The sequence below is a fragment of the Enhydra lutris genome, unplaced genomic scaffold (assembly GCF_002288905.1).
Source record: "Enhydra lutris kenyoni isolate GAN:26980312 unplaced genomic scaffold, ASM228890v2 scaffoldscaffold38, whole genome shotgun sequence".
Classification (NCBI taxonomy): Eukaryota; Metazoa; Chordata; class Mammalia; order Carnivora; family Mustelidae; genus Enhydra; species Enhydra lutris.
Genome location: NW_019154122.1, coordinates 4,681,994 through 4,708,737, shown reverse-complemented (window position 1 = coordinate 4,708,737; position 26,744 = coordinate 4,681,994). Strand labels below are relative to the sequence as shown.

Genomic DNA, 26,744 nt, shown 5'->3' with positions numbered 1-26,744 from the left:
CCAATTCTTGACTGGATTATTTATTCTTTGGGTGTTGAGTTTGATAAGTTCTTTATAGATTTTGGATACTAGCCCTTTATCTGGTATGTCGTTTGCAAATATCTTCTCCTATTCTGTCAGTTGTCTTTTGGTTTTACTAACTGTTTGCTGTGCAAAAGGTTTTAATCTTGATGAAGTCCCAATAGCTCATTTTTGCCCTTGCTTCCCTTGTCTTTGGTGATATTTCTAAGAAGTTGCTGTGGCTGACTGAGGTCAAAGAGGTTGCTGCCTGTGTTCTCCTCAAGGATTTTGATGGATTCTTGTCTCACACTGAGGTCTTCCATCCATTTTGAGTCCATTTTTATGTGTGGTGTAAGGAAATGATTCAATTTCATTCTTCTGAATGTGGCTGTCCAATTTTCCCAACACCATTTTTTGAAGAGACTGTCCTTTTTCATTGGACATTCTTTCCAGCTTTGTGGAAGATTAGCTGACCATAGAGTTGAGGATCCATTTCTGGGCTCCCTATTCTGTTCCATTATCTATGTGTCTGTTTTTGTACCAGTACCATATTGTTTTGATGATTACAGCTTTGTAATAGAGCTTGAAGTCTGGAATTGTGATGCTGCCAGCTTTGGTTTTCTTTTTCAACATTCCTCTGGCTATTCAGGTTTTTTTCTGGTTCCATATAAATTTCTTTACTAGTAAGGAAATTACATATCCTTCTACCACTGTATGTGCCAGTTACTTACCTATTATCTTTCAGCTCTAACCTCCTCTAAGTAGGAGGGTGCTTTCACCCTGTCACCATGGTTCCAGACACCAGCTCCATTTCAGATCCCAGCCTCTCAAAGCTATTAGAGATGCCAACAACAGACAGGCATATATAAAGTATCAGCCTCACCTAATTCTTTCCTCTACAGAGTTTCTGTTGTCTAAGGATGAACCTTCAGTAAATCCCTTCTCAGAAGTGTCAGCAATAGTCCCCAAAGACCCTTCCTCCAAGCTCCTAGGTCTGGCAACACCACCACTTCTTTCATTCCTTCAGCATTAGGGATGTTAGCTGCTTCCTATGATCATTAATCTCTGGATTACCTCCGCAACTCCTTGATAATCAATCAGCTGGTATAAAAAATTTATGTATTAAATCCCCTCTATTTGGGGTGCCTGGGTGGCTCAGTGGGGTAAGCCTCTGCCTTCGGCTCAGGTCCTGATCTCAGGGTCCTGGGATCGAGTCCCGCATCAGGCTCTCTGTTTGGCAGGGAGCCTGCTTCATTCTCTCTCTCTGCCTGCCTCTCTGCCTACTTGTGATCTCTGTCTGTCAAATAAATAAATAAAATCTTTAAAAAAAAAAAAACCCCTCTATTTGGAATACTTAGTACAACTGTTTTCTTTCCCCTGACAAAATATTAAGAAACTATTTAGGTTGTCATGGAGATTTAAATTTTGGAAATGAACTGTAAGAGAAGGTGTGTAATTTTAATGGTTTTCAAGAATAAGAACTGAAATAAACAGAGTTTTGAATAATACAGTTAAGTATGTGAAAATGGAATATCACTGGAAGGGAACTGAGGACGAGATTTATTTTGCCTGTGAAGTATAACAAAATGTTGTCAACGTAATTTTTCTTCTATGTATCACCTAGTTAGGTATGTACAAAACAAAATACTGGGCAGACAGAAACACATGAAAACTGAGATGATTCTTCACTGAGAAAAAAAATAAGCATTCATCCATTGATAAAAAGCTTAAAATCAGGGGTGTCTGGCTGGCTCAGTCAGAAGAGTATGGGAATCTTAATCTCAGGTTCATAAATTCAAGCCCCATGTTGGGTGTAAGAGATTACATAAACAACCTTGAAAGGTCACCTAAAAACTTTTTTTAAAAAAAGTTTAAAATCTGAAACTAATGATGTCCTATATGTTGGCTATTTGAATTTAAATTAAAAAAATAAAAATAAAAGTTTAAAATCAGATTTAGCTCTTCCTTACATCTATCAGTGTGAATGAATATGTGAGAAAAAGGAATAGTAAATACACCTATGTACTGAGAAAAAAAATTTGTCTGGTAAATTTTTTACCTTCCTAAGAGTCATTTTATATATCAATGTATAATATTCATTATTGATCGTTACTTGATTCTGTTTGCTTTATTTTTTAAAAATATTTAAGTAATCTCTACAACCAACATGGGGCTCAAACTCACAACCCAGAGATCAGGAGCCATATGCTGCCTTTTTTTTTTTTAAAGATTATTTATTTATTTATTTATTTATTTATCTGACAGGCAGAGATCACAAGTAGGCAGAAAGGCAGACGGAGGCTGGGTGTGGGGGGGCGGTAAACAGGCTCCCCGCTGAGTAGAGAGAGCCCAGTGCAGAGCTTGATCCCAGGACACTGAGACCATGACCCGAGCTGAAGGCAGAGGCTTAACCCACTGAGCCACCCAGGCATCCCAAGAGTCATATGCTGCTCTGACAGAGCCAGCCAGGCACACTGATTCTACCTGCTTTAAATGTAACTTAACTTCTCCCTATTGAAAGAATTTAAAATTATTGCAAAGTTACATAACTTGTGCTGTCAGCTTTTTGTTGACTCTTGAGTCATTGAAATTCACAATTCTTAGTTCTATAAAGATGCTAACTTTTTTCCAAGATGCTAGTTTAAATACCACACCTTGTATTTAGCAAAACATTTCAAATAATCATCTGATCCTTGATAAAGCAGAGTTGACCCTTGCACAACTCAAGAATTAGAGCAATGACCCTCCTCACAGCTGAAAATCCACATATAACTTCTAACTCCCTGAAAACCTAACTCCTGTTAGGTAGTTAGGTACTGAGCCTGGGTGGCTCAGTCATTAAGCTCTGCCTTCGGCTTAGGTCATGATCCCAGAGTCCTGGGACTGAGTACCACATTGGGCTCCCTGTTCAGTGGGGAGCCTGCTTCTCCCTCAGCCTCTCCCCCTGGCTCCTATTCCCTGTCTCGCTCTCTGTGTTGAATAAATAAATAAAATCTTTAAAAAATAAAAATAAAAAAGAAAGAAAACCTAACTACTAACAGCTTACTGCTGACCAGAAGACTCACCATCAATGACATAAACAGTGGATTAACATGTATTTTGTATGTTATACGTATTATAAACTATTTTTATAATAAAGCAAGCTGGAGAAAAAGAAAATATTAAGAAAATCATAAGGAAAATACATTTATAGTACTGTAGTGCATTTATCCAAAAAAAAAAAAAAAATCCACATATAAACAGACCTACACAGTTCCAACCTGTGTATTTCAAGGGTCAAATGTACTCCTGTAATAGTTTCTCTGTTCTTCCATTCCTTGGAAATTGATTCCCCTCCCCACCCCATTAAGCTGGGGTATCTGTATCAATTGTACAGATGGGTATGATTAAACTCAGGACAATATTCTACCTAGTATTTACCTCATCTTCAGACCTTTCTCCCATAGTCTCACCTGCCCACTTCCCCCCACAGCTCTCTGAATCACATAAATGGTACATGGATGGAGCTGTGTGTCTCCCTCACCCACCCCCCAAAACTCATATACTGAAGCCCTATCCCCAATGTGATAATATTTGGAGATAAGGTCTTTGAGAGACAGTTAGGTTTAGATGAGGGCATGGGGATGGGGCCCTCATGGTGGGAGTAGTGCTTTTACAAGTCCCTTGGTGGCCTCCTGCAACCCAAAAAGGACCTCACAAGGAACCAATGCAGCCAGTACCTTGATCTTGGACTTCCAGCCTCCAGAAGTATGAGAAATGAATGTCTGCTGTTTAAGTCACCCAGTCTATGGTATTTGGTTATGGCAGCCCAAGCAGACTAAGACAAATGGAATATGAATTTCTGTGGGAAATATCACAAACAGATTGAATTGAATTGTCAGGCTGCTCCATCTCCTGATTATCTTTAAAATTCACCTGTTCAATTTCCCATCTCAAAATTTACTGACACATGCTAATTTCTGTAGCCAAACTAAAGTTGCAATATTCACAGCCATAAAATCCAAAAATTCTGAATGTCACAGCTAGTAAAAAATAGACTGATGGCACTCAAGTGACTATCTCTTCTAAAACTCGGGAAAATAAGTGAAATGTGAAATTCCAAAGTGGTAAACTTGCAAGGAAAATGCTGAGAGAATGCACTACCTATTAAAACAGATGAGCGGTAGCCACAGAAATCAAGAAAACACAGAATCAGACGTATCTATACAAAGAACAAATTGATGGCTGCCAAAGGAAAGGGGGCTGGAGGAATGGGAAAATGAGTGAAGAGGAGTAAGAGATAACAGGCTTCCAGTTAAGGAATGAACAAGTCACAGGAATAAAATTTACACCATAAAGATTACAGTCAGAGGTTTGGAGTATCATTGTACAGGGACAGATGGCAGCTACACTTGTGGTGAGTACAGTATAAGGGTATAGAGTTGCTGAATCACTATGCTGTATATCTAAAACATATGCTGTATATCTAAAACCTTATACTGGTACAGTATAAGGTATAGAGTAGCTGAATCACCATGCTGTATATCTAAAACTGATGTAACATTGTATATGGACTACCCTCAAATAAGAATAGGAGGAGGACAAGGATGAGGAGGAGGAGGGGGAGGAAGCAGTGCTCCCCTCATGATGTGTCCAGAGGAAGCAACTCTTAAAGATCTCAAACACAGAATCCTAAACCTTTTTCTCCCTGACAGAGCTTGGATAAAAATGAACATCATCAACAAAACAGAGCCCCTATCAAAGACAACAGAAGAAATGTTTTTGAAATAACAGTTTTTACCGATTGATTCTTACCAAATTCTTTGACTTTCTAAAACAAGGTTGAATTAATGTAGCATTTTAAAACTTTCACTCCTTATACTTTATTATTTCAAAGTATAAGTTCTCATCTTATCAATTTGCCAAACAGAATCTAGAACTCGGAGTTTAAGGTGACGAAAACCTGAGTAATATTTACAACTTAACTATCATCCTTGCAGCAATAGTTTAAAAAAAAAAAAAGAAGAAGAAATTTTGAATAAAAATCACTGGAATTTTTTTTCTAGACACATGTAATGAAAAGTATGATCAAGCATATAAAAATTATTTTAGTCATGTTTCATGGTAAGTAACAAGGCTGCATAAAAAATGAAATTTACCTAGTAGAAAAACATTCGGAAATCCTACTTTATAAATGCAGTTACAACTATTTTAATAATAAAAACAAAAAAGACAAAACAGCTGAAATTCTCCAAATATGACAACATTAAAATAATCTCAACAATTAGAGGGAAAAGCTTATCACAATTATTTAGCATATACCAGATGAAACCACATACATAAATGATCTAGATATTTTATTGGTCCTTATAACTTCTACGCTAATGATATTTGTAAAGGTATGTTAATTGATAAAATGTTTAAGGACAGTATGTGTTGCAGTTTTCAACAAGGTATACATTTTTAAGTACATATATTAACAACTAGGGGGGAAAAAAAGAAACAGATGATTTGGCACCATGAGGGTCAACTCAATACAGTTAGCACTGCAGGTTTCTGAATCCACATCAAATCCGTATGTGGTAGAAATGCAGCTTCCAAACACCACACATCTTTAAAAAAAAAAAAAAAGAAAGACTGCCTTAGATAGCCATGATGTGTTCCAAAGGAAGAAGGGGAGAAAAACATAATAAAATTTGCTTTGATTTTTTATAGAAATTCAGTACTCATCTATTTCAATAATGAAATATGAAAAAAAATTTCAAAGCTTCCTCTATTTTAACCTGCTTATTATAAGCCAGACCATCAGAGTTGTCAAATCAGAATTTATTTTCTTCATGAAAGAAAAAAAACACAAAACAGTATAAAAGCTTGCATGAAGTAAATAAAATCGCTATCTTAATCATAAAGAAAAAGCAATTTGCAAAGCCTAAAATAATCAGTCAATCAAGAACTGCAAAGAAACATGAGAATTTTTCTGTAGTAAAATAAGACTTCTGAAAGGAAAGTGAAGTCTGGAAGTTGGATAAAATGAAGAGACTATAGGAACCATGACTCATCTGAAATGTACTAATAATGAAAATTGTAGTGTTTAAAAAATATGTCATGGTACACTTAACCTAATGAGCATTGTGCAATGTATACAATTACTGAATCAGTGTACTGTACAGCAGAACACTGTGTTAATTATACTGGAACTAAAATTAAAACCTTAATAAAATTTAAAAAAGAGAAGAAATATCATGACCAAGAACTATTCCTCAGTGAAGAAGTCCTTTGCTTAGTATTTCCAGAAATAAAGAATTGAACCAGGCGATCATATACCATCACCATTCTCAGTCCACTATAAAACATGACTGAACTGATCTCTCAGAAGAAAGGGAAACCAAAAGAAATTTCCAGAAGCATATAGAAAACATCTATTGCTCCACTTCTTTGGCAATGTTCTGACCACACTTTCTCACTACCTACTGTGAGCATAGCTTAGGAGTCATACAGTCGACTACACAGTGACATCAAGGAGTGGGGAGAAAAAGGCCTTAATGTTGAACCTGGTAATCAGTGCCAGTCTGATCTCCTTGTTTGGTAATTTAGCTCAATTATGTAAAAATTAACTGAGTCAAAGCAAATGTGTAACTACAATTAAGCAATAAGTAGGAAATAGTTGTTTTGCTTAACTTGAGATAATCCAAATAACAAACTTCTGGTATTTTTTGAAAAGATGAAAAGTAAAACAATGTAAAAGTTTGTCTAATTTTAAATAAAAAAATATAGCATTGGGGCGCCTGGGTGGCTCAGTGGGTTGGGGCCTCTGCCTTCAGCTCAAGTCATGATCCCAGGGTCCTGGGATCGAGCCCCACATTGGGCTCTCTGCTCAGGGGGAGCCTGCTTCCCCCTTCTCTCTCTCTTCCTGCCTCTGCCTACTTGTGATCTCTATCAAATAAATAAATAAAAAATCTTTAAGAAAAAAAAAAAACATACAGCATTCAGAAGATTTTCACAATAAGAATCGCCTACTCTGAACTAGTTTCTAAAACCCATGAAGAGGGGCACTTTGGTGGCTCAGTCAGTTAAGTGTCTGCCAGGTCGGACACGCTGGGATCAGTTTATGATCCCAGAGTCCTGGGATGAGTCCCACATCAGGTTCCTTGCTCAGTGGGGAACCTGCTTCTCCCTCTCCCTCTCTGCTGCTTCCCCGGCTTGTGCTCTGTCAAATAAATAAATAAAATCTTAAAAAAATAAAAATAAAAAAAATTTTTTTTAAAGATTTTATTTATTTATTTGACAGAGATCACAAGTAGGCAGAGAGGCAGGCAGAGAGAGAGGAGGAAGCAGGCTCCCTGCTGAGCAGAGTTCCCAATGCTGGGCTCGATCCCAGAACCCTGAGATCATGACCTGAGCCGAAGGCAGAGGCTTAACCCACTGAGCCACCCATGCGCCCCAAAACCCATGAAAATCTTAAAGGGAATTCCAATCTCATTTAATATGAGCCTCTTGTTTACAAAGAAAAAAACTGCACATTAATAAGAACTTCCACTGGGTCAAAATTTGAAATAATACTGGCAGGACCGAGACTCTTAATTCAGGTCTCTTGACTCCTGGGAGAGTGCATCTTTCTACTTACTTTGAAATCTTCCCCAAAAGATACTTTTAAATTCCAAATTCTTCACCATTTCCCAAGTCAGGGCATTTTGGATTTAGAGACTATTAAAGTGCTGCCATTCCAGGGTAAATGAAAAAAAATCCACACTTAAAAAGACTCTGTGTCTCTCAAATTCCCTGTAGTTCGAAAATATCCTTTGAACTATTAATCTCTTCTAGACTAATAACTCCAAAGTTTCTCACTCTGATTAAACAAAACCACCAGAGGGGGCCCCTGGGTGGCTCGGTTGGTTAAGCCTCTGACTCTGGATTTCAGCTCAGGTCATGATCTCAGGGTCATGAGAAAGAGGATGAAGAAGCTCCTTAAGATTCTTGCTCTCCCTCCCCTCCTCCACTCTCAAAAAAAAAAAAAAAAAACAAAACAAAACAAACAAACAAAAAAAACCAAAAAACCCCCAGATAGGAGAGGACTGGAAAAATTTAGAAGTCATATAACAATGAAAATGCAAATAAAGCCTTAAAATTTAGCATGCACACACACATATGTAAAATCCTATCTTGAAGGGAAAGAAGTAGATGAAGAGGTTGCCATTGATGAAACAGAAACAGACAGGGGAGGCCTGGGTGTCTCAGTCGTTGAGCGTCTGCCTTTGGTTGGGGTTGTGGTCCCAGGGTCCAGGAGTTGAGCCCCACATCGCGTTGGGCTCCCGGCTCGGTGGGAGGCCTTCCCCCTCTCCCACTCCCCCTGCTTGTATTCCCTATCTCACTGTCTCTCTCTGTGTCAAATAAATAAATAAAATCTTAACAAAAAAAAAAAAAAAAAAAAGAAAGAAAGAAAGAAAAGAAATAGGCGTGGGGGGGTGGCGGGGGACAGAGAGGGTGCGCCTGGGTGGCTCAGATGGTTAAATGTCTGCCTCCGGCTCAGGTCATGATCTCTGGGTCCTGGGATGGAGCCCTGCATCAGGCTCTCTGCTCAGCAGGGATTCTGCTTCTCCCTCCCCCACCTCATGCTTGCTTGCTCTCTCTCTCTCTCAAGTAAATAAATAAAATCTTTTTTAAAAAAAAAAGTTAAGAAACAGACTGGGAGCAATTTTCTACATTTTCCTTCTTTTACGTTTCAAAGCTATGAAATTCACTCTTCTTCAACTTAGTTGCTTTCACTTAAATCCTAATAGATTCATTTAGTGTCAAACATTAAGTCACAGACACAGGTAGCTACCTGGGACAAAAACACTTGATCACAGAAGCAGGTGAGACTCATCATAAATGGCATTGTGGCTGAACGAGAGTCTTTATTCTTTTTTTTTTTTTTTTTACGAATTATTTCTTTATTTATCTGACAGAGAAATCACAAGTAGGCAGAGAGGCAGGCAGAGAGACAGGGAAGCAGGCTCCCTGCTGAGCAGAGAGCCAGATGAGGCCTGGATCCTAAGACCCTGAGACCATGACTTGAGTCGAAGGCAGAGGCCTAACCCACTGAGCCACCCAGGTGCCCAAGAGTGTCTTTATTCTTATCTTTAGTTGATTTGTACATAAGAATAAACGACACTAACTGCTAAAGGAAAATAAACAAGGCTGGCCTCTTCCTTTATCCTGCAAAGGATAAAGCAAAAACTTGGACGAGATCTCAAGCTCTTGGGGAGAACTTCTGAATTTTACAGTAATACCAGTCATGTAGCTAAATTAGATGAGTTAGACACACATACACACATACATACGTACACAGCCACACACACGTAAGTCCTGAGGAGAACCAGTCTGACAGCCATGAAACCAGTAAATACCACTTACAGAGCGTATTTAGCGTATCTTAATCTAAGGCAGGATTTTATATAATCCTCATAATAACCTTATTGAAGGATGGTCGAATTCAAATTCTCACCTATATAGCAGATGATAAAACCACGTTCAAGAAATATTAAATAATTTACACAACATCATGTAACCGGAAAGTGAAAGACTGAGCCCCAGACGCTAGGCCTGTTTGAGCCCAAGCCTGTAATCCTTTTTCCTCTATTTGAAGGCTCTGCTTTCCATTATGCTCCAAGAATATGTTAACTGTGAAACCTAAGGAGACTTGAGTTTCCCACAAAACTCCTCAATTTTCCAAGCATGCCACTCAGAAAAAATTCCTCACTCTATCAACAGAGGTTAAGACATTGCTCAGAAACAAATGAATCCCTGTAAATCAGCCTTTGTTTGAAAGGGAAGGGAAAGAGGGGACTGTGACCAGATGTGATTTACTGGGTTCCTTAATCGTATAGGCAATATGGTAGCAAGAGACCACAAAGAAAAGCAAGACAGATAATACATGGTGACCGTTCTCCTAGGATCCATGTACTCTTGACTTCTAAAGGTAACTAATAAAATCGCATACATAAAGCCAGCTGTGGGCTCAGCAGCTGAGACCGAAGGGAGAACTTTCTTTTTTAAATGCAAACTATGCATTTTTAAGCAGCAAGGTCTTTCAGAAAACTTAAGTGCTTTGAGCCAACTGCCTAGGTCAAATCATAACTTGAAACAGTAAGAATTTGAAACTGAAAATTAAGTTATTTCCTTTATGTGCCACTGATCAGTTGCTTTTAAGCTCAAAATTTACCTTTTTTGTCTGTATACTCAAAATGGATCTGGGTTCCCTAATATTTAAATATTTTAAAATATTTTAAATATTTGTCCATTTCAGCTGACACAGTGTTATGCTTTGTCAATAGAGGGCCCTACAGAAATAGTGCAGGAGGAAAGGGTTTTGATTCCTGGTTCCTATTTGACTTGCACATCAAGCTCCTGCATTACGAGCAGCTTTTCCAGAATCTGGCTTCTCCAGGGCTCAGCTGCCCTAGAGCACACAACACCTTCAGTACACGGCTGCTAGAGCAATGCGCAGCAGCCAGCTGGCCCCACTGGTTAACAGCTACTCCTGGAATCTTCTTAGGCAGCAAAATACCTCCTCTAAGAAACCTACCTGTGAAGAGCTTTCCCTCACCACCCCAGAGGGCAGCATTCCTGGCAAGTTGCAGAGGGTGGATTCTAGTAAATTCTACTGGAATGTCACCACAACAACTTCTCTACCACTCCGTGAGCCGTGCGGCATGCCCTGTTCAACAAGGTCTGGATCTCAGCCCAAGATGGGAGAGGAGTCTCTTACCTAACACTAACTACCATGAAAAAAAAAAAAAGGGACAGACACAAGGTTTGGTAGCCTTTTTAGGAATTTTTTTTTTAAGATTTTATTTATTTATTTGACAGAGATCACAAGTAGGCAGAGAGGCAGGCAGAGAGAGAGGAGGAAGCAGGCTCCCCGCTGAGCAGAGAGCCCGATACGGGGCTCGATCCCAGGACCCCGAGATCATGACCTGAGCCGAAGGCAGAGGCTTCAACCCACTGAGCCACCCAAGCGCTCCTAGGAATTTTAAGAACAACATACACTACACATTGGAGTGTGCCACACTTTGACCTACTTACAAAGTCACCGTGGGGGTTTACAATTTTGAGTTAGGAACAGAACAAAAGAAGTCCCTGCAGTAAGTTTAGGTTGTGATGCAAGCTACTCTACCATGTGGGGCCTGTAATCTGGCATAGTCAAGGTTATCTGAAGTATCTGTGGTAAACACAGAGGCTATACAAGGAGCCTCTAGCCACTGCACACTGCAGCAGCACTTTGCTAAATAAAGGAGACTGGCACTAGAGGGTCCAGCTTTGCCCAACACTCAATAAAGTACATTTCCAGCAAGTTCCGGAGGAAGGGTTTCTACCATATTCCACTGATATAATACTACAATGACTTCTGTACCATGAGGTGAGCCACAGCCATGCACTCTCCAGTATCAGCCCTGGAGAAGTAGGCTCTTACCTATGTATTGTCTCAGCCCCAGGATAAGCATCTGCTCCTTATAGTTGCTATTTGTATATTCTTCAGAGTTCTCTTTCTTTAATAAGCCAATCCTTCATTACTCCAATCCCCAATTATACTGAATAATCTTTTTTAAATAATCTATTATAACCCAATATGGGGCTCAAACCCACAACCCCCAGTTAAGAGTCACATGCTCTACCTACTGAGCCAGACAGGTGTCCCCTGAATAAGCTTTTATATTAAAAATTTTCCCTATTTACATAACTACATAGTTTTTTCTTCTTGATTAGAATTGGACTAATACACAATATTAATAGCTTGGGTGGTTCTGCTCCATGCCATGAAAACCAACACAAGAACCTCCCTTTTAAACAATTAAGAGTTCATTTTGCCATTTTAGTTTTAAAATTCAGAATTAAATAGGAATGATTTAAACCAAGTTTGAGCATAAAACTAAGAGCAAATTAATTTATGTATTTTTTAAAATATCAATCATGGTTTGGAAAGTTGTACATTCCTTCTCCAAATGTTCTACAGTCTTTAAATAAACAAAAATCAGCCCTGTAACACAATCACCAGTTTTTAGCACTACTTTGAATAAGTAATATTTTACCTCTTATTACGTAAGTTCTAAAAAGCCTAAAATATGGAAGCAACAATTGAAAATAATAAATTTTCATTATTAAAAGGTGCAGTTGTTATGTATAAACACTGACAGTCTCAAACAGCATGGGTCAGTTAGCTTGACTCTCTCCACATTCCAGTAAGAGACTTCATAATTCTAGCATGCTCTTAACCACAACAAAGCCCAAACAAGCATATAAGGGTGGAATGGTACAAGCTAATCAGTATCTTGGGAAATGGCTTAAAATGAAGGGGACCCACGGTGACTTCTTACAACAGGGTTTCAATGTCCCCTGCACCTGTTAATTGGAAATACACTATGAAGTTAACATTCTTTAACGATCCAATATAATTTTAAGCCTAAGAAGGTCCAATAACCTATTTATGAAATCAAAAACCAAACCAACAAAGAAGCCCACTACAATTGCTCTAAGAGGTAAAAACACCCATTTCTTTTTAAACAGAAAATAACCACCACCACTCCACCAAAAAGAGAGAAGGAAAACTAGCAGATTATACACTAGAAAGCAAACAAGCGATTTGCGCGGTTTTTTAAATGGCCTCTATAACCCATACTCTAATTTCCTCAACAACAAAAAAGGGAAACTAAGTATCAATGATAGTTCATTTTGAATGACAGTAAATATAACTGTATAAAACCGTCAGTAGCCACGATTATGAGAGGTAGGTCTAAAAAATTACAAAACATAAATAAAAACTATTCTTCAAATAATGTTGTATGTTACTTCTCAGAAATTTGCTTCAGAAAACCAGAAAAACTACTTTTATATGTAAATTTCTTTAAAAACAAAGTTTTTCTTACTTGAGAGAGTCCAGGGGACGATGCATGTCCCGGGGGCGTTGCCGCAAGATTTGGATGCCCCTTACTTATTTCATGTGCTGAATAAGGGGAAGGGGTCGGGGGTCCCGGTTGTCTTGCTACTTGTGTTACCTGTGAGGAAATCAATATTTAGTAAGAGCTTTATACTAGTCACCCAATCTTAATAAATATTGCTGAACTGGTTAATTTTTCAAATTGAATTCTCTACCTCACAATTCATACTAAAATAAGTGTCAGACCGACTAAAGACTTAAAATTTCAAAATGGAGCAACAGAATGATTAGGGGAAAAAGGACTATTATCATCAGTTTGATAAAAGATTCCTGAAGCATAATCTAAAACCAAAAACATTAGGAGCACATGCACAGCTCAGCAGTTAAGCATCTGCCTTCGGCTCAGGTCATGATCTCAGGGTCCTGGGATGGAGCCCTCCGTCAGGCTCCCTGCTCAGCTTGGAGTCTGCTTGTCAGTCTACCTTTCCCTCTGTTCATACTCTCTCTCAAATAAATAAATAAAATCTGTATGAAAAATAATAAAACCAAAAACCTTAAGGAAAATCATGCTAAATGCAAGAAGGTAAACGTAAATTACATGCTGTACAATGCCACTTATGTGACATTTTGTAAAAGAAACAAAAAAGAAATAAACAATTGCAAGGGAAAGAAGATGACTACAGAAGGGGCACAACATTGTTTTGTAGAGTGAAGTAACCGTTCTGTATTTTGACTATAGTGGGAAATACATGTCTCTAGGAGTTTGTCAAGACTCCCAGAACTGCACACTAAAAAGGTGAATTTTATATTATGAAGATATACCTCAATAAAACTGAAAAAAATGGGGCAACTTATAGAGTACACCTAAATATACATGTATAGTCACATGTGTGTATATTTCTATACATATAACTTTGCCTCCATTCTATGTCTAACGTACATGTGTATATATAAAGTGCACACACATATATACATACTCATAGATATATGTATTATATTAAAAAGATCTGTAAGGAAAAAATAAATAAATAATAAAAATAAAAAGATCTGTAAGAAGATATACAAATATCTTAACAGAAAGCATTACAGGTATTTTTTTCTCATTTTTATTTTCTAATATAGTTCAAAGTCATGAATTTGTATAGAAAAATAATTACATACGTTTTTAAGTAAACAAAAATTATTTTCCCACTTATCATTGGCAATAAAGTGTCCATCAACCTATGATGGAAATGAAAACAATTTACCCAGGCCACTTCCTAAAGCCTAGCAATCAACCCTAGCCAGCTCATCTCTAACACAATCTAATCCAGACTATCACTGAGTTTGGAAAATGCCCATGAATGGGGGGTAATTCTATTGTCATCAAATATAAAAGAATTTATTCTCCTTAAGGTGAGGTTCTCAAATTTTGGGGGGAGGCCATGAAACCTTTTACAATCTAGTGGAAACTACAGACCTCTCCTCGAATATTTTGAAATGCATAAAATACATAGGCTAATGACTAATTATATTGAAATGTAGATATTAAAATACTAAGGTAAATTTGTGGTATAGTAACATATGTGTTCTTTACTTATGCATTAAAAAAAAATAAGAACTAGTGACAGTTTTTGCCTAACTTCATAATTCAAAGAAATGATAACATTTGATTAGGTATTTTCTCCATCTAAGTTCTTAGATTCCCTGATTTCCCTCACAGTTGAAAACTCTCCCCAGATCGAAAGTAAAGTGGTTTTCAAATGGTATCAGCTTTTCCTGGAATTCACAAAGTCAGAAGCTCTGAAGAAAGTCTACTCCCCAGTAACTTAACTTTAGAATCCCTATGTCTATCTAAAACGGCTTTAGGGGTACCCGGGTGGCTCAGTGGGTTAAAGCCTCTGCCTTTGGCTAGGGTCATGACCCCAGGGTCCTGGGATTGGGCCCCGTGTCATCCGGCCCTCTGCTGGGCAGGGAGCCTGCTTCTCTGACTGCCTCTCTGCCTACTTGTGATCTCTGTCAGTCAAATAAATAGATAGAATCTTTAAAAATAAATAAATAAATAAAACCGCTTTAAATACCCACAGGCTCAGCTACCTGCCCCACTGTCAAATTAAATGGATTAACAGAGAACTAACTAGAAGCAAAAAGCTTAAAGGCTAAAAGAGGTATGAATAATGCTAACCAAAGTTTAAGACTTAAAGTAATTGCATTTAATTTTTCTTGTTTTTTGAATAGCTCTATGATTTTCTTTAAAAACTTTTCCAATTTTGAATTGGAAAAGGCGCCCTTATATAGGGCGCCTGGGTGGCTCAGTGGGTTAAGCCACTGCCTTCGGCTCAGGTCGTGATCTCAGGGTCCTGGGATCGAGTCCCACATCGGGCTCTCTGCTCAGCGGAGAGGCTGCTTCCTCCTCTCTCTCTCTCTGCCTGCCTCTCTGCCTACTTATGATCTTTCTCTGTCAAATAAATAAATTTAAAAAAAATTTTTTTTTTAAATTACACTTATATGGACACAAGGTTTACTGTCAAATGCTACTGCATTTATAAGCCTCAGAAAAATTTTTCAAAGGACAAAAACTGGATTACCATTTAAACATCTACTTTAGAAAAACAATAACTAGAAATGAATTCTTGCAACCAAATTTCTCCTTGACTAGGTTTTATAAATGTATCTTATTTCACATGTTTTAGAATAAATTACTTTAAATATATAGCTAAAGTAAAACATCAAAATGGATATATATTTAAACATTAAAAAAAGAAATTCATGCAATGAAAGTGAAAACTAGTAAGTTATTAGCTATATAAAATCCATGTTACGTCAAATCTTCAATTCATCCTGATAAAACAAAGATTAAGTTTACTGAGGATAATATATCATTAATAATATAGGAAAATATAAAAAATAAATTGCTATTAAGAATAAATATTGGGACACCTGGGTGGCTTGAGCATATGCCTTCAGCTTGGGTCATGGTCCCAGGATCCTGGGATCCAGTCCCACATCACACTCCTTGTTCAGTGGGAGCCTGCTTCTCCCTCTGCTTCTGCCCTTCCCCCTGCTTGTGCTCTCTTGCTAACAAATAAATAAAATCTTAAAAAAAAAAAAAAAAAAATACGGGCGCCTGGGTGGCTCAGTCACTGGGCATCTGCCTTCGGTTCAGGTCATGATCCCAACCAGGGTCCTGGGATCGAGCTCCGCATTGGGGTCCCTGCTCAGCAGGAAGCCTGCTTCTCCCTCTTCCATTCCCCCTGCTTATGTTCCCTATCTCACGATGTCTCTCTCTGTCAAATAAATAAATAAAACTTTAAAAAAAAGAATATTAAAACATAGTACTCATACATGTCATTAATAACAAAAGTAAAATTTACAAAAAAACAAAAACAAGGCAGAGAGGCAGGCAGAGAGAGAGGAGGAAGCAGGCTCCCCGCTGAGCAGAGAGCCCGATACGGGGCTCGATCCCAGGACCCCGAGATCATGACCTGAGCCGAAGGCAGAGGCTTCAACCCACTGAGCCACCCAAGCGCTCCTAGGAATTTTAAGAACAACATACACTACACATTGGAGTGTGCCACACTTTGACCTACTTACAAAGTCACCGTGGGGGTTTACAATTTTGAGTTAGGAACAGAACAAAAGAAGTCCCTGCAGTAAGTTTAGGTTGTGATGCAAGCTACTCTACCATGTGGGGCCTGTAATCTGGCATAGTCAAGGTTATCTGAAGTATCTGTGGTAAACACAGAGGCTATACAAGGAGCCTCTAGCCACTGCACACTGCAGCAGCACTTTGCTAAATAAAGGAGACTGGCACTAGAGGGTCCAGCTTTGCCCAACACTCAATAAAGTACATTTCCAGCAAGTTCCGGAGGAAGGGTTTCTACCATATTCCACTGATATAATACTACAATGACTTCTGTACCATGAGGTGAGCCACAGCCATGCACTCTCCAGTATCAGCCCTGGAGAAGTAGGCTCTTACCTATGTATTGTCTCAGCCCCAGGATAAGCATCTGCTCCTTATAGTTGCTATTTGTATATTCTTCAGAGTTCTCTTTCTTTAATAAGCCAATCCTTCATTACTCCAATCCCCAATTATACTGAATAATCTTTTTTAAATAATCTATTATAACCCAATATGGGGCTCAAACCCACAACCCCCAGTTAAGAGTCACATGCTCTACCTACTGAGCCAGACAGGTGTCCCCTGAATAAGCTTTTATATTAAAAATTTTCCCTATTTACATAACTACATAGTTTTTTCTTCTTGATTAGAATTGGACTAATACACAATATTAATAGCTTGGGTGGTTCTGCTCCATGCCATGAAAACCAACACAAGAACCTCCCTTTTAAACAATTAAGAGTTCATTTTGCCATTTTAGTTTTAAAATTCAGAATTAAATAGGAATGATTTAAACCAAGTTTGAGCATAAAACTAAGAGCAAATTAATTTATGTATTTTTTAAAATATCAATCATGGTTTGGAAAGTTGTACATTCCTTCTCCAAATGTTCTACAGTCTTTAAATAAACAAAAATCAGCCCTGTAACACAATCACCAGTTTTTAGCACTACTTTGAATAAGTAATATTTTACCTCTTATTACGTAAGTTCTAAAAAGCCTAAAATATGGAAGCAACAATTGAAAATAATAAATTTTCATTATTAAAAGGTGCAGTTGTTATGTATAAACACTGACAGTCTCAAACAGCATGGGTCAGTTAGCTTGACTCTCTCCACATTCCAGTAAGAGACTTCATAATTCTAGCATGCTCTTAACCACAACAAAGCCCAAACAAGCATATAAGGGTGGAATGGTACAAGCTAATCAGTATCTTGGGAAATGGCTTAAAATGAAGGGGACCCACGGTGACTTCTTACAACAGGGTTTCAATGTCCCCTGCACCTGTTAATTGGAAATACACTATGAAGTTAACATTCTTTAACGATCCAATATAATTTTAAGCCTAAGAAGGTCCAATAACCTATTTATGAAATCAAAAACCAAACCAACAAAGAAGCCCACTACAATTGCTCTAAGAGGTAAAAACACCCATTTCTTTTTAAACAGAAAATAACCACCACCACTCCACCAAAAAGAGAGAAGGAAAACTAGCAGATTATACACTAGAAAGCAAACAAGCGATTTGCGCGGTTTTTTAAATGGCCTCTATAACCCATACTCTAATTTCCTCAACAACAAAAAAGGGAAACTAAGTATCAATGATAGTTCATTTTGAATGACAGTAAATATAACTGTATAAAACCGTCAGTAGCCACGATTATGAGAGGTAGGTCTAAAAAATTACAAAACATAAATAAAAACTATTCTTCAAATAATGTTGTATGTTACTTCTCAGAAATTTGCTTCAGAAAACCAGAAAAACTACTTTTATATGTAAATTTCTTTAAAAACAAAGTTTTTCTTACTTGAGAGAGTCCAGGGGACGATGCATGTCCCGGGGGCGTTGCCGCAAGATTTGGATGCCCCTTACTTATTTCATGTGCTGAATAAGGGGAAGGGGTCGGGGGTCCCGGTTGTCTTGCTACTTGTGTTACCTGTGAGGAAATCAATATTTAGTAAGAGCTTTATACTAGTCACCCAATCTTAATAAATATTGCTGAACTGGTTAATTTTTCAAATTGAATTCTCTACCTCACAATTCATACTAAAATAAGTGTCAGACCGACTAAAGACTTAAAATTTCAAAATGGAGCAACAGAATGATTAGGGGAAAAAGGACTATTATCATCAGTTTGATAAAAGATTCCTGAAGCATAATCTAAAACCAAAAACATTAGGAGCACATGCACAGCTCAGCAGTTAAGCATCTGCCTTCGGCTCAGGTCATGATCTCAGGGTCCTGGGATGGAGCCCTCCGTCAGGCTCCCTGCTCAGCTTGGAGTCTGCTTGTCAGTCTACCTTTCCCTCTGTTCATACTCTCTCTCAAATAAATAAATAAAATCTGTATGAAAAATAATAAAACCAAAAACCTTAAGGAAAATCATGCTAAATGCAAGAAGGTAAACGTAAATTACATGCTGTACAATGCCACTTATGTGACATTTTGTAAAAGAAACAAAAAAGAAATAAACAATTGCAAGGGAAAGAAGATGACTACAGAAGGGGCACAACATTGTTTTGTAGAGTGAAGTAACCGTTCTGTATTTTGACTATAGTGGGAAATACATGTCTCTAGGAGTTTGTCAAGACTCCCAGAACTGCACACTAAAAAGGTGAATTTTATATTATGAAGATATACCTCAATAAAACTGAAAAAAATGGGGCAACTTATAGAGTACACCTAAATATACATGTATAGTCACATGTGTGTATATTTCTATACATATAACTTTGCCTCCATTCTATGTCTAACGTACATGTGTATATATAAAGTGCACACACATATATACATACTCATAGATATATGTATTATATTAAAAAGATCTGTAAGGAAAAAATAAATAAATAATAAAAATAAAAAGATCTGTAAGAAGATATACAAATATCTTAACAGAAAGCATTACAGGTATTTTTTTCTCATTTTTATTTTCTAATATAGTTCAAAGTCATGAATTTGTATAGAAAAATAATTACATACGTTTTTAAGTAAACAAAAATTATTTTCCCACTTATCATTGGCAATAAAGTGTCCATCAACCTATGATGGAAATGAAAACAATTTACCCAGGCCACTTCCTAAAGCCTAGCAATCAACCCTAGCCAGCTCATCTCTAACACAATCTAATCCAGACTATCACTGAGTTTGGAAAATGCCCATGAATGGGGGGTAATTCTATTGTCATCAAATATAAAAGAATTTATTCTCCTTAAGGTGAGGTTCTCAAATTTTGGGGGGAGGCCATGAAACCTTTTACAATCTAGTGGAAACTACAGACCTCTCCTCGAATATTTTGAAATGCATAAAATACATAGGCTAATGACTAATTATATTGAAATGTAGATATTAAAATACTAAGGTAAATTTGTGGTATAGTAACATATGTGTTCTTTACTTATGCATTAAAAAAAAATAAGAACTAGTGACAGTTTTTGCCTAACTTCATAATTCAAAGAAATGATAACATTTGATTAGGTATTTTCTCCATCTAAGTTCTTAGATTCCCTGATTTCCCTCACAGTTGAAAACTCTCCCCAGATCGAAAGTAAAGTGGTTTTCAAATGGTATCAGCTTTTCCTGGAATTCACAAAGTCAGAAGCTCTGAAGAAAGTCTACTCCCCAGTAACTTAACTTTAGAATCCCTATGTCTATCTAAAACGGCTTTAGGGGTACCCGGGTGGCTCAGTGGGTTAAAGCCTCTGCCTTTGGCTAGGGTCATGACCCCAGGGTCCTGGGATTGGGCCCCGTGTCATCCGGCCCTCTGCTGGGCAGGGAGCCTGCTTCTCTGACTGCCTCTCTGCCTACTTGTGATCTCTGTCAGTCAAATAAATAGATAGAATCTTTAAAAATAAATAAATAAATAAAACCGCTTTAAATACCCACAGGCTCAGCTACCTGCCCCACTGTCAAATTAAATGGATTAACAGAGAACTAACTAGAAGCAAAAAGCTTAAAGGCTAAAAGAGGTATGAATAATGCTAACCAAAGTTTAAGACTTAAAGTAATTGCATTTAATTTTTCTTGTTTTTTGAATAGCTCTATGATTTTCTTTAAAAACTTTTCCAATTTTGAATTGGAAAAGGCGCCCTTATATAGGGCGCCTGGGTGGCTCAGTGGGTTAAGCCACTGCCTTCGGCTCAGGTCGTGATCTCAGGGTCCTGGGATCGAGTCCCACATCGGGCTCTCTGCTCAGCGGAGAGGCTGCTTCCTCCTCTCTCTCTCTCTGCCTGCCTCTCTGCCTACTTATGATCTTTCTCTGTCAAATAAATAAATTTAAAAAAAATTTTTTTTTTAAATTACACTTATATGGACACAAGGTTTACTGTCAAATGCTACTGCATTTATAAGCCTCAGAAAAATTTTTCAAAGGACAAAAACTGGATTACCATTTAAACATCTACTTTAGAAAAACAATAACTAGAAATGAATTCTTGCAACCAAATTTCTCCTTGACTAGGTTTTATAAATGTATCTTATTTCACATGTTTTAGAATAAATTACTTTAAATATATAGCTAAAGTAAAACATCAAAATGGATATATATTTAAACATTAAAAAAAGAAATTCATGCAATGAAAGTGAAAACTAGTAAGTTATTAGCTATATAAAATCCATGTTACGTCAAATCTTCAATTCATCCTGATAAAACAAAGATTAAGTTTACTGAGGATAATATATCATTAATAATATAGGAAAATATAAAAAATAAATTGCTATTAAGAATAAATATTGGGACACCTGGGTGGCTTGAGCATATGCCTTCAGCTTGGGTCATGGTCCCAGGATCCTGGGATCCAGTCCCACATCACACTCCTTGTTCAGTGGGAGCCTGCTTCTCCCTCTGCTTCTGCCCTTCCCCCTGCTTGTGCTCTCTTGCTAACAAATAAATAAAATCTTAAAAAAAAAAAAAAAAAATACGGGCGCCTGGGTGGCTCAGTCACTGGGCATCTGCCTTCGGTTCAGGTCATGATCCCAACCAGGGTCCTGGGATCGAGCTCCGCATTGGGGTCCCTGCTCAGCAGGAAGCCTGCTTCTCCCTCTTCCATTCCCCCTGCTTATGTTCCCTATCTCACGATGTCTCTCTCTGTCAAATAAATAAATAAAACTTTAAAAAAAAGAATATTAAAACATAGTACTCATACATGTCATTAATAACAAAAGTAAAATTTACAAAAAAACAAAAACAAACACACACACACACACACACACACACACACACACACACACACACACACAAAACTTGACCCTACTTGTAGGTATCTAAGAAACAGAATATAGGTAGGTACTCTGAATGAGTTTACCTTGTCTCCAAAACTACAGAGCAGTGTGTCACAACTGCATTAAAACCACCCAAAAAGTGATTCCAATTTGGGGTACAAATCTTCTAAAGAAATAATCTCACCTCAAAAATTAGGAACTTCAAAGATCTATCCAGCAGTACTACACATGATAGCAAAAAAGGTAGAAATAGCAAGTAACAGGAAAAGATAGTAACAAGTGGACTAAAGCCATAAAAAATATATAGATGTGGGCTGTTATCAATAGAAATGAATATGTAAAATAATCAGAATAAAAAAGAAAAAAATATACTTTTTAGAACTGTAAAGCGTTTCTTCTATATACTGATGAAGATGGAAAAAAAACCCACATGAATGATTTCAGATAAAGGTTAGTGTTCATCTCATTCATTTTTGCCTGAAAACTACTTGAGTGTACTTTTTAAGGGTATTAAGGTCAGCCAATAAAATACAAATGTTTGGAAAAAAAAATACAAATGTTTGAGAGAAAGAGATACAGCACAGCATTTGCCAAAGCCAAGAGTATTGTGCTATTACTACATTAAAAATTTCCTTAAACAGGGGCGCCTGGGTGGCTCAGTTGGCTAAGCAACTGCCTTGGGCTCAGGTCATGATCCTGGAGTCCTGGGATCGAGTCCCGCATCAGACTCCCTGCTCAGCGGGGGGTCTGCTTCTCCCGCTGATCTCTCTCTCCTCTCATGCTCTCTCTCTCTCTCAAATAAATAAATAAAATCATTAAAAAAAATTTCCTTAAACAAGCACTAATGAAAAACAACCTGCACAGGCAAATATTCCTGTGGTGTGCAACCTTTCCCATTCCCAAATGGCTATGACAAACTGCAGAAATCCTTCAGTATCGTATATTCTATAGGGCACTCCCTCCTAGAATTGGGGGTTTCTACTAATGAAAACAACCCAGAGAAAATAAATCTGTATCAAATAATAGGAGAAGGGTAGCGGCTGGTGTGCAGTGCTGACATCTCTCTGCCAGGGATGGAAGCTGAGGTCTGTGGGGAGGAGAGGACAGAAAGAGCAGGGCCAGGTGACCAGGCAGTCCATGTGGCCAGAGAGCACAGGAACCATCTCTGGCCACAGTCTGAAATCCTCCAAGACCCATGACCTGCCGAAGCGCCCCCTCTGAGGAACCTCTGAAGGAAATAAAAATGTTCACATAGGTAGGCATTATCTACAAGGAAGTAATAAAAAGGACACGTGACTGAATTTTGGAAGATGGCAAATTACCCCACTCCCCATCAGAAAAAAGATGAAACCAATGCTGCTCCCTTCAATGATTTGCTTCTGAGAGAAACTTTCAAAAAAAAAAAAAAAGTAGGAGAATCACAAAAATCATATCATTCTAAATTTTTCCTAGGGGCACCTCGGTGGCTCAGTCGGTTAATTATCTGCCATCGGCTCAGGTCATGATCCTGGGGTTCTGGGATAGAGCTCTGCATCAGACTCCCTGCTTAGCAAGGGCCTGCTTCTCCCTCTCCCTCTGCCAACTGCTCCTGGTGCTTGGGCACGCTCGCTCTCGCTCTCTCTCTCTCTCTCTCTCTCACTGTCAAATAGAAGTCTTTAAAAGACATTTTTTCCCTAGAAACAAGCTGCTCCATGCAATAAATCTTTGACCTGTAATTGTGCTCTGCTTAATGCAAAAAGACCCCTATTACAAGTGTCACACTGCACAACACACTATACGTTTGCTTTTAGTGTATTATAGAGCTTAATATCTTTGCCAGGGAAAAAGGGTTTACCACCTTCAATTAGAAATTATACAAAATGTAAGCAGTGGGGCGCCTGGGCTGCTCAGTGGGTTAAGCCTCTGCCTTCAGTTCAGGTCATGATCTCGGAGTCCTGGGATCGAGCCCCACGTCGGCTCTCTGCTCGGCAGGGAGCCTGCTTCCCCCACTCTCTCTCTGCCTGCCTCTCTGCCTACTTGTGGTCTCTCTCTCTCTCTCTGTCAAATAAATAAATAAAATCTTAAAAAAAAAAATATAAGTAGTTAATACAAGCCTAACCCAAGAAAATGGCACAGGACTAATGAAGTTGTTGGGGACAAAAATCAAAGTTACACACAAGTTTGAATACCTCTTTCAAAATATTCCTAAATAAATGATTATTAAAACTTTTAATATCTGACTGGAGTTTCTTCCTCCTGGCTAAATTATTCCATCTCAGATCATACTGTTAAAATTCATGTACTTCAAAGGTAGAGGAAAAAAGTTTTCATAGAAGGAAAAAAACATTATTTCACACATATTACTACCATCTCAATTACGGAGGCAGGGAAGAGGTATAAAATAGCTGATTATGACAATGCTTAACCAATTCCAAAGCAAAAAAGATTATTGTCTTTCATGTAATATTAATCCAAAGCAAAATTAATCAACAATTTCATGAAGTACACTGGTGCATTGCATTAAAGTTTAAAAGATAATATGCCCAATAAACTTTTGCATTTTTTAAAGATACTATATTTTTTGGGTGCCTGGGTGGCTCGGTCGTTAAGCAGCTGCCTTTGGCTCGGGTTATGATCCCGGCATCCTAGGATCGAGCCCCATATCGCATTGGGCTCCCTGCTCAGCGGGAGGCCTGCTTCTCCCTCTTCTACCCCCTTGCTTGTGTTCCCTCTCTCAATGTGTCTCTCTCTGTCAAATAAATAAACAAAATCTTTAAAAAAACAAAAAAAGAAGAAGAAGAAGAAAGATATATTTTTGCCTTGGCAACAACAGGCAGCTTCTAGAATTCTCATTCATTTGCTGGTGGGAATATAAATTTGTACAACCATTTTGGGAAAGAATGTGGTACTAGCTACTAACTATGAAAGTAGGCATACCCTATGATCTAGCTACTCCATTCCTAGCTATACATCTGTGAGAAACAGGAAAATGTGCAACAAGGCACATGTACAAAAATGTTCATAGTTGTATTGCTCTTAGAAAGCAAAAACTAGAAGTAATATACCTGTTCATTAACAGGAGGATGGAGCAATAATGCAAGATCTTCCTGTACAGAAATTCAATGAAAAACTACAGCAACACACTACAACCTGAATGACTCTCATAAACCATAAAGAATATACACAGTATGATTCCCGAGACGTTCCAAAGAAGAAAGCATTTGACTAAATTAGTTTAGAAATACATGGATGACAAACTGTCAATAAAAGCAGGGACATTTTTTTTAAAAGCCGATACATTACTTTGAGAAGAGAGGGAGTTGTTAACAGAAAAGACCATACACTATTTAATTTTTTGTACCTGGGAGGTGATACACAATTTCTGCCTAAAATGATTTGTTTAAGTCTTTTAATTTTCTGCACTTTTATGCATGCACATTTTAATACCTTCTACTTCCTAAAAAGGACTAAAGGCAAAAACAAGCAAACTACCCAGTAGCTGGAATAAAATATTAGTCACATTAATATAAGTTATAATATGTCGTTACAGAGTAGAAAGTATATATAAAAAAAATTTTGGCACAAGAGAGGGAACCTCTAAAACTGTGACTCTGTGAAAACTTCAGCTCACTAGTTAATTTTCATTCAAGACTTCTACCTTAAAAAAATTTCCTAAAAAAATCAATATTTGGTGATTGCTGACCAATATAAATTAAAGGATCTTTTGAAAATATAAAGGTAAACCATAAAGTCATTACTTTTTTTTTTTAACTTTGATAAAGTTCATTAAGTGAGGTCATCTGAAAACATTCCAAGAGCTTCAGCTCCCATATAGAAATAACCAGGTTCAATTTGGGGAAGACTGGAAAGATTGCAAAAGCTTTCCTTACTTGGTTACTTTCAATACTATGACCCGCTAGCAGCTGGATGGGTAAATTGTTTTCCCTCTTAGTTTTTCATATCATACTAGTGTTTCCTTCAGACCATTTGTTTCCCACTATTTACAGATATTTATTAGAGAGACTAGGAAATACATAAAAGCAGGCATACTCAACCAAAAAGGAGCATCATACAGGACACTAAAAAACTTTCCTTAATATCATGACATTTTTCACATTCTCTCTGACATTATCACTACCAATGCCCACCTAACCAAGAAGAAAGAAGAGAGGGGCACCTGGATGGCTCAGTCATAAAGCAAGACAAGATTATCATAGAGTAAATCAGTAATATCCTAAACTAAAATTTTAAAAAATTCAGAGTCTCAGGAGATGCCTGAGGGTCAGTAGGTTAAGTGTCTGCCTTCAGCTCAAGTCAAGATCACAGGGGCCTGGGATGGGCTCCTTGCTCAGCAGGGAGTCTGCTTCTCCCTCCCCTTGAACCCTCCCCCTTCTCGTGTTCTTTCTTGCTCTCTTTCTCTCAAAATCAATAAATAAAATCTTTTTTTAAAAAGTTCAGAATCTCGGGGCGCCTGGGTGGCTCAGTGGGTTAAAGCCTCTGCCTTCGGCTTGGGTCGTGATCCCAGGGTCCCGGGATGGAGCCCCGCATCGGGCTCTCTGCTCAGCGGGGAGCCTGCTTCCTCCTCTCTCTCTCTCCCTGCCTCTCCTCCTACTTGTAGATCTCTATCTCTCAAATAAATAAATAAAATCTTAAAAAAAAAAAAAGTTCAGAATCTCAGAATTACAGAGGTGACTAAGCCAATTTCAGCAGTCCTAGGATCAATAAGGACATAGGACCACAGGGAAAAAGAAGACATAACAACAGATTTTTTTTTTCCTTAGGTTGCTTCAGTATTGTTTGTAATTGAGGTATAACAGAAAACAATTTCTTAAAAAATATTGGGTCTACTGATACTGAAACAGAATATAAAAAACAGAAAAAATACCACGCAGAGATCATAATACAAACCAATCTGATACAATCCCTAATTTTAAATCCTTTTTTTTTTAAAGATTTTATTTCTTTATTTGAGAAGGAGAGAATGAGAGAGAGAGAGAGAGAGAGAGCGCGCGAGCACAAGAGGGGGAACGTCACAGGGAAAAGCAGACTTCC

At 37.8% G+C, this 26,744-nt stretch overlaps 1 protein-coding gene across 2 annotated transcripts in view; it reads right to left on the bottom strand.

Annotated features, from left to right (window-relative positions):
* Window positions 1–26,744, bottom strand: part of LOC111154675 (eukaryotic translation initiation factor 4 gamma 3) — a 373,624-nt gene that overhangs the window by 231,344 nt on the left and 115,536 nt on the right. The window contains exon 2 of one of the 2 annotated variants that reach the window (XM_022514485.1): window positions 18,304–18,432. The exons of the other annotated variant lie outside the window; for it this stretch is intronic. The gene's annotated coding sequence lies outside the window, so the exon portion shown is untranslated. The remainder of the gene's footprint in view (window positions 1–18,303; window positions 18,433–26,744) is intronic. 2 annotated transcript variants of the gene reach the window in all.